Consider the following 7,941-nt stretch of genomic DNA (forward strand, 5'->3'; position numbering starts at 1 on the left):
TGAATTGCATTTCATACAAAAAGTTAATTATTTTCTGTTGGCATTGACAGGATATTCCCTCAGCTACTTCAAAGTATTTTTAAAAATCAGATGATGTCAAAAGGCATTCTTGCATTTGAAAAACAAAAGATGAATGACTACAGATTCAAGAAAAGAGAATAAAGTCTGGTGTAGTAACTTGTATTTAACGCCCAGAGACAAATGACAGAGGCTTTGATCTTGTCTAGGCACGAATGAAGTTTTGAGGAAGTTAGCTCCTCCTGTCTAATGGGATGACCAAGGTCACTGCCACGCTCAACAATGCCACTGTGCTGTTCCTCTTCTGCGCACGTTGACTCTTCTGTAGGAATAGCTTCAGTGCTTTCATAAAGGCAAGTTACACCTTTTAGTGTAGTGAGTATTACTTTAGATATCTCAAGGACTTAGGCTAAATTGCCTTTTTCTGTTTATCCCCATAATAGTTTTTCTGGGGTGTACCATTCATGTTATCTTTTAATTTCTTTGTGCCCCATGGGGTACAAGTTGTCTGTGATTGCATGTGTCATGAATACCTCAAGCAGGAAAGATTGTGCCTCGGACCAAGGGACACAAAGAAACTTTCATTCCAACATCACTCTATTTAACAGAATGAGAATAAGGACTTAAAACTTTGGGGTATCATCTGAATTGGAAATGCAAACGACCATTTTCAGCATCAGATCAATGAAATGAAATATAAAATATGGGAAGGGCATTTCCTGGTGATGATGGGTCTTACAGAAATATAAAATGAAAATGAATGTATCATTCCAAATGAACATTAAACCCTTGTGTGAAATGAATTGATATGAGAAAAAGTGATGAGTGTTATATAGTCCCTTGTTCTATATTTCTATAATGGAAAATAATGGGGAACTCCGTTTGTTTTTACCTTGTTTTTACCTTCTTTTTAATCTACAAAAAGTACTGAATTCTCCTTAAAGTTTAAAAGAAAGTATCCTCTTCTGGAAAATTCTTCAACAGTTTTAAAACCACAACACCTTATTTTTTTCTCTAAAAATATATATCCTAGTTTGAAAACCACTAATATCTTATTCTTACTATATTTATATCTAAGCCATAGTTATTATAAACTGTTATAAAAATATGTATATCTGTAGATTATATTCTTCTATGTTGAATGGGGCATTTTTACTAATATCCAGTAATAGATTTTCCTTGCACACTTGCTGATAAATATTTGGGTTTTCAAATGGTCATTATAATATGTAATTCTCAAACAATTAAGAGTTTGCTAATTAGCTGTCACTTTGTGTAAGCTCAAAGAAAGCAGAATGACCTAAAACACAATTCATTCCTTAATAATGCTATAATCCAATCAGGAGACAGCACATATATTTGAATTAAAAAAATCATAAGTAATAAATATTTTACCTACTAATTGAGAGATTAAAGGTAATTATGATGACATCTCAAAAAATAAATTATTGAGGGTTGGCATAGTTGAAGAGGCATTCAAGGATAAGGTTATAATTTGAAATCTTAAGAAAGGACAGAATTTAATGGGCATTCCATGTAGGATTTACTTTATAACCAACTATCTGTAATATAAATGCAAATGCTAATTAAAGAATAAATTAGTATACCCCGTTCAGTGAAATAAATAATATTATAAATTTCAAATTCAAGAAAGGAAATGATTGAAATAGTTAAGGTGGAGAAGACAGTCATTGCAGAGAAGCATGCAGAATTGGAGATTATGTTTCTTGTTTGAATGAGACAATGCACACATAGTTTCAAGGGCCTTGTGGGAATTTGGACCAAAGTCACTAAACTGAAATTATAATAGAATAAAATATGGGTGGTTGTAGGAAATCCTTTAGACTTTAAATTTGGGGAATTAGTTTAAAAAATATATAAGCAATGCTAACCCCTTTACTGGGAAAGATCTTGCATATAGCCCCTTGATTTGTAATTTCCCTTGTATCCAGTAAGTGAAAGAGGTATTTGTGTGTACAACCACCACCCAGGCAAGATGTACAACTTTCCCATCATGCTAGAGAATTTCCTTATAACTTTTTAAAATTAGCATCACTCCCTTTATATAAGGATACAACTCTTCTGACTTACATCACTAATAATGGGCTTTGCCATGTTAGCAGGATTGCTCTTTGTTTATTCTTATCCAGTACTATGTTGTGTAACTCCACAGTGATATATTTATCCATTCTTCTTCTCATGAATATCAAGATTTTTATGAGCAGGAGATGGTATCTAGACAAATAATATCAAAATTCATATAAAAATAAACAAGAAGTATTTTTTATCGAAATCCTGTAATCGTGAAGCAACAAGGAGAGATTCATGTTGCCATGACATAAGCAAATATCAAGAAGCTCCATTAATTAAAAAGTGTGTAATTAATGTGAACCAACAAAGGTTAATGAATCAGAATATAAAGCTCAGGGAAGATCCTAGAACATAGAAAATTTAACTTAAAATTTAGTCTGCCAATCAGTAAGAAAAGTTGGATTATTCCATAAATGATTTTTTGAAGGAACGAATAGCCATAAATATAGTAATAAATAAAGTTGATTGCAAAACTCATCCTTTGTAAAAGAGTAAGTTCCAAGTAGCACAAGATTGAAATTGTATGTTTAATGTATTTTCTAACCACAACAATAAATACTCTACAGCCAGGAATACCTAAATAGGCACTTCAAAGAAAGGAAATACAAATGCTTGATATCTATAGATCCCTATCTATCTATGATAACTACTGTAGTAAGACAAATGCTAAGGTATCATCTTTCACCTATTGGATTTTCAGAAATCAAGGAGTTTCATACTACATTGAACTGGTAAGGGTATGGAAACAAGACATGATTAGAGGGAAAATTTGATAATATCTATCAAAATCCAAAATGTATTTCACCCAGTAATTTTCTTTCCTAAGTCCTAGAGATTTAAAAACCTGAAATGATAAATGTAAAATATTTTTCTCTCCCTTCCTCTTTGTGATAAAAAAAATTCTGAAAGCCCTAAACATTCTTTAATAAGACACTGGATAAATAAGGTACAGTGTATCCATAAAACAGAATACTGTACTGTTAGAGAACATTATGAGAAAGTTCTGCATGTACTAATTGGGAATGCTGTCTAAGATACAGGATTAAATGCAAATATAAGGACAAATGTAATATCTCTAATATGTTGCCATTTGTGTAAAGGGGAAGATGATACAAATGTTATTTCATATGAGTAAATACTCTGGAAGAATACAAGAAATTTCTAATAACATTGACTAACTCTAGCAAAGAGGCCTGAGTTTCCACATGTACTTTTGTATTTTCCATATTTTGATCGTATGAATGAGTTACTTCAAAAATTAAGTAATTATTTTTTATAAGTATAAAGTCATGGGGTGCCTGGGTGGCTCAGTGGGTTAAAGCCTTGGGCTCAGGTCATGATCCCAGGGTCCTGAGATGGAGCCCCACATCGGGCTCTCTGCTTGGTGGGGAGCCTGAGTCCCTTCCTCTCTCTGTCAACCTCTCTGCCTCCTTGTGAGCTCTTTCTCTCTCTCTCTGTCAAATAAATGAATAAATAAAATCTTAAAAAAAAAAGAAAGTCATAATAAAGCTTTGTAAACTTAAAACACTATGCAAATGTAGGAGTTTATTTCATATTATGTTGCCATTAGGCACTACCTAGCTATGAAAATTTTTTTAATGATTAGGCAATAGAAATTTTAAATTACATTTATTATGGAAACTATAAATGCTCATTGTAAGAAATGTGGGAAGACATAAGGCTAATAACTTTAGTATATGAAGAACTCTCTGCAAATTGCCAAAGAGGATTCAAACATGTAAAAAGACAATTTATAAAGAAGGAAATGCAAATGAATAATAAACACATGAACAGATACTCAACCCCACCAGTAGACAAGATAATAAATACCTCAGCAATGATAGAATCCTTTTTGCCCTTTAAAATGATAACAATTATAAAGATTAATAACATTGAGCGCTAATAATAAGTATGCAGTGAAACAGGTAGTCTCATGAATACTGGAGGAAATTTGAATTGCTATTACATATTAGGAAACTGAATAAGCTGGTCAAAAGGAAAGTTTCTCCCTTCCTTCCTCCCTCCCTCCCCCCATTCCTTCTTTTCTTTTCTTTTCTTTTTTTTTTAAAGATTTTATTTATTTATTTCACAGACAGAGATCACAAGTAGGCAGAGAGGCAGGCAGAGACAGAGAGAAGGGGAAGCAGGCTCCCCACTGAGCAGAGAGCCTGATGCGGGGCTCGATCCCAGGACCCTGGGATAATGACCTGAGCCGAAGGCAGAGGCTTTAACCCACTGAGCCACCCAGGCGCCCTTTTCTTTTCTTTTCTTTTCTTTTCCTTCCTTCCTTCCTTTCTTTCTTTCCTCTTTCTCTCTTTCTTTCTTTCTTTCTTTCTTTCTGCTGAAGAGGTAATATATTCACATAATTGACATACTTCAAAATTCCAAACATATAAAGGATGGATAGTGAGATGTTTTCCTGGCAATACTGCCCCTTAGAATCCTCCCATTTCTCTGTCTTAAGGTAACTAATGGCATCTTTGCCTTTTGAATTTTTCCAGAGGTATATGTATGTATAATATATACATATGCATGTATGCATATCTATATATCTATAATATTTATGTATCATATATTCATGTACATAGTATTAACTGCCTTTCTTATACTTATCACAGCATATTGCACACATCATTTACAATTTTTATTTTTCACTTGTTGACTTTTTTTTTTTTTTTTTGTGGTGGTGGTGTGGGGGTGGCTGCATATTCCAATGTGTGAAAGTACCATAATTTATTTGCTATTGTCTTTTGTGAAAATTTGGGTTCTTTACAATCTGCTGTTGTTTTGAGCAACATCGCACTGAATAAATGTACACATATTTAATTTCAAAAAGGAAAAAGGGAGAAAGCAAAATTTTACATTAGAAAAGTGATCAGGGACATAAACTCAGATAAATACAAAATATAAGAATTATAGGATAATTCTTTGCTCAATTTACATTAATAAATTTTAATACTTTAAAAATTGATATACTGGAATAGGTAAAATACAGAAGCTGACCCAATATAGAAAAATCTGTCCAATTACCATAAGAATAATCAAAACTGATATTTTAACAATTCCTCATTATCTTCACTCACTATTTCAACTTTCAAATCCATCCTCTGCCAAAATAAATTTTTAAAAATGCCTGAAAGATTTCATGAGAGAATGCTTAAAAGTTTTTCAGTGAATGGATAATTCTGAATTTACTTAATCTATTCCAAGTGGTGTCAGGAGAATCATAACTACACAACCTAAATTTAACAGTATGAACAAATATGATACGGGAGCAAAATCATATACCATTCATCTGCTTATTAAATAATATTATAGGGTATTACATGTAAATACTGCACATATATGTTGATTATATAAAAATATGCTCAGAAAGAGTTTCCCAGCAATTCATTATAATAGGTACCTACATTAAAGTAACTTAGAGGAAAAAGGGGGAGATGGTTTTACTTCCAATGTTTCATTTATTTAAAAATGATTTGAAATATAAAAATAGCTCAACTCCTAGATGCAAAGTGCTCCCCAAATGTGCATTCACGTCCACTGTAAACATTTTAAAAGAATAGTCATAGAAACCACAGTGTTTAAAAACAAAACAAAACAAAACAAAAACAAAAAAAAGAAACCTTGGGACACCTGGGTGGCTCAGTGGGTTAAGGCTCTGCCTTCAGCTCAGGTCATGGTCTCAGGGTCCTGGGATTGAGCCCCACATCGGGCTCTCTGCTCGGCAGGGAGCCTTCTTCCCCCTGCCACCGCCTGCCTCTCTGCCTACTTGTGATCTCTCTTTCTCTTTCAAATAAGTAAATAAAATACTTTAAAAAAAACCCCTCAAAACAACCTGTATGTCTACCAAAGGACAATGATTACACATTTTATTGCATTTAATAGGGAATCATTATAATTATTTATCATTAAATGAATGTATGCATTATTATATACAATGTACATGAATTCCACAAACTTTTTTTGTTTTTGTTTTGTTTTTTAGGTAGTTGACATCTTTATTGCTTTGGTGGTGGGGAGCAGGTGTTCAGGAGCTCTGAGTGGGGCCCACTGCTTCCTCTTAGCCTCACAGGCTTCTGGTTGAACAGGATGGGTCTGGCCATGTGCAGATCTGGGCTGTTCTTGCTCTTGTGGATCGTGTCCTGGTTGCACCGGAAGGTGGCCTGGGTGTTCTTGCCATGGTGGTCCACTTGTAAGAGGTGGCAGGCTTTGTCTGGCCAGATCTCTGTTTCTTCACCACCACTACAGCTTTGCCTTCCTTCCATAGCAGGCTCCACACCCACAGCCTTGTGCTGGAGCAGCCTATTCTAGCAGAAAGAGTTTTGTGCCTTCAGCTTATTGGGCTCTTTGCTCTATGTCTGCTTGTTCCTCTTGATCAGGAAATTGGAGCAGTTGCAGGGGACCATCCATGGCACGTAGGTAGACATAGCTGCCGCTGCTCTTGCTTGGGTGGCTGGAGGCAGGAAGAGCCACAGATATAATTTTGATGAAAGAAGTCCAATAAAAAATAATATGAAATGTAGGGTTCCATTTATATAAATGTTAAAATAGATAAAAATATCTCTGTTGTTAGTCGTCAGTTGTTAATCTCAGCTGGGAGTATCTTGACGGAAGGGGACAGAGAGGGTAATGTAGTATTGCTTGATTTATTTCCAGTTACACACAAGTGAATATAATTTGTCAAAATTAATCAGGCTGTACTCATGTTTCATGTTCTAGTCTGTATGTGACTTACATTTTAGTATAAAATATACCTTCGTTAAATTGATCTGAAGCAAATATGCAAACTAGATATTCAATGTGAGTTGTAGAATCCTGGGTGTGTATATGATTTTTAATAGTGACTAATTTAATATTAAGTAAATTACTTTTATTCTCATCTATGAAACATTGACTACTGCAGACATTTCCCTCTCACTGTAATCATGTAGCAAACAGAATAAAATATATGGAACAACTAGTTTCAGACATTGGATGATAGGCACTGAATTTCTATGGTGATTGGAATAAGGGAAGCCTTTAAGGTAAGTCCTGAAATTGTCCCAGCTTACCAAAGAGAATGAGTTTCCAGATCACATCACAGGGAGTGAGATTCCCCAAAGAATCCAAGGTCTCAGTGACTTACAGAAGGTTGCCATTTAGGGAGGGAGAAGTGGGTAGAATTTATGATGCTGAATACAGATGAATACAGAAAGGTAGGAGCTTAAGAGAGAGAGAGAGATTGAATGAGAATAACAGATCTTCAGAGAACTCCCTTAAGTTTTTGGCAGAGTGTTGAACAGCACATAAAAGAAAGGAACCTCCCCAAAGTAAGTTAAAAAAAAAACAGTGGAAAGCAATAAACTAGACAATGTCCAGGGCTCACACAAGCAGAGAAATAGTTCATGTTTCTATCAACCCGATTAGATAAACTTCAAAACATACTAAATATGTATAAATATATAAATGTATTAAATATACATAAAATAGTCAATATATCAGAGGATATAATCTTTAGAAGAGTTTCACTTTACTAGTGGACCTATATTAGGATTGGAATGAAGGCTATTTTGGACATACCATAATAAAGCTTAAATACAAGTCTTAGAGTAATCAAACTGATCTTCAAGTAGCTTAACTGTGTGTTAGAACAAAGGTCATCACTTTTTAAAGGACTATGACAACATAAACACTTAGTGTAAATTTGTAATGTCCATTATTCAACTAGAAATTTCAAGCCATGCATAGAAACAGGGAACTGTCATATGTAACCAAGAGAAATATAAATCAACAGAAACAGACAAGAAATGAGAACAATGATGGCACTAGAATGCTGTAACTTCAAAATAG

The 7,941-nt window shown here is 34.1% G+C and overlaps 1 pseudogene; it reads right to left on the reverse strand.

Moving 5' to 3' along the window:
• Positions 1-6,178: 6,178 nt before the first annotated feature.
• On the reverse strand, positions 6,179-6,539 carry LOC122913596 (annotated as a pseudogene).
• Between the last annotated feature and the right edge of the window lie 1,402 nt (positions 6,540-7,941).

The sequence above is a fragment of the Neovison vison genome, chromosome 7 (assembly GCF_020171115.1).
Source record: "Neovison vison isolate M4711 chromosome 7, ASM_NN_V1, whole genome shotgun sequence".
Taxonomy (NCBI): Eukaryota; Metazoa; Chordata; class Mammalia; order Carnivora; family Mustelidae; genus Neogale; species Neogale vison.